The following is a 1224-nucleotide window of genomic DNA, read 5'->3' as shown; positions in this document are numbered from 1 at the left end:
TCAATTCCTGTCATTGGAGCAAACAATTTTGAGCTGAAACCTCAATTAGTTGCTCTAATGCAACAGAACTGCAAGTTTTATGGACTTCCATCTGAAGATCCTTACCAGTTTTTAACTGAGTTCTCGCAGATTTGTGAGACTGTTAAGACGAATGGAGTAGATCCTGAAGTCTACAGGCTCATGCTTTTACCTTTTGTTGTAAGAGACAGAGCTAGAACATGGTTGGACTCACAACCTAAAGATAGCATGGACTCCTGGGATAAGCTGGTCACGGCCTTCTTGGATAAATTCTTTCCTCCTCAAAAGCTGAGCAAGCTTAGAGTGGATGTTCAGACCTTCAAGCAAAAAGATGGTGAATCCCTCTATGAAGCTTGGGAAAGATACAAGCAGATGACCAAAAAGTGTCCTTCTGACATGTTTTCAGAATGGACCATATTATATATATTCTATTATGGTCTATTTGAGTTTTCCAAGATGTCATTGGACCATTCTGCAGGTGGATCCATTCACTTAAAGAAAACGCCTGCAGAAGCTCAAGAACTTATTGACATGGTTGCAAATAACCAATTCATGTACACTTCTGAGAGAAATTCCGTGAATAATGGGACGCCTCAGAGGAAGGGAGTTCTTGAAATTGATGCTCTGAATGCCATATTGGCTCAGAACAAAGTGTTGACTCAGCAAGTCAACATGATCTCTCAAAGTCTGAATGGATGGCAAAATGCATCCAACAGTACTAAAGAGGCAGCTTCTGAAGAAGCTTATGATCCTGAGAACCCTGCAATAGCAGAGGTAAATTACATGGGTGAACCTTATGGGTACACCTATAATTCATCATGGAGAAATCATCCAAATTTCTCATGGAAGGATCAACAAAAGCCTCAACAAGGCTTTAATAATGGTGGAAGAAACAGGCTAAGCAATAACAAGACTTTTCCATCATCTTCTCAGCAACAGACAGAGAATTCTGAATAGAGCCCCTCTAACTTATCAAACATAGTCTCTGATTTGTCTAAGGCCACTTTAAGTTTCATGAGTGAAACAAGATCCTCCATTAGAAATTTGGAGGCACAAGTGGGCCAGTTGAGTAAGAAAGTCACTAAAACTCCTCCCAGTATTCTCCCAAGCAATACAGAAGAAAATCCAAAAGGAGAGTGCAAGGCCATTGATGTAATCAATGTGGCCGAATGCACAAGGGAGGAGAAGGACAAAAATCCTAGTGAG

The 1224-nt window shown here is 40.6% G+C and overlaps 1 non-coding gene across 1 annotated transcript; it reads right to left on the bottom strand.

Moving 5' to 3' along the window:
- Positions 1-312: 312 nt before the first annotated feature.
- Positions 313-416, bottom strand: LOC130953695 (small nucleolar RNA R71). The gene has a single exon (XR_009075861.1). It is a non-coding gene; the product is annotated as a small nucleolar RNA R71 (small nucleolar RNA).
- Between the last annotated feature and the right edge of the window lie 808 nt (positions 417-1224).

The sequence above is a fragment of the Arachis stenosperma genome, chromosome 1, assembly GCF_014773155.1.
Source record: "Arachis stenosperma cultivar V10309 chromosome 1, arast.V10309.gnm1.PFL2, whole genome shotgun sequence".
NCBI lineage: Eukaryota > Viridiplantae > Streptophyta > Magnoliopsida > Fabales > Fabaceae > Arachis > Arachis stenosperma.
This window is presented reverse-complemented; position numbering and strand designations above follow the sequence as displayed.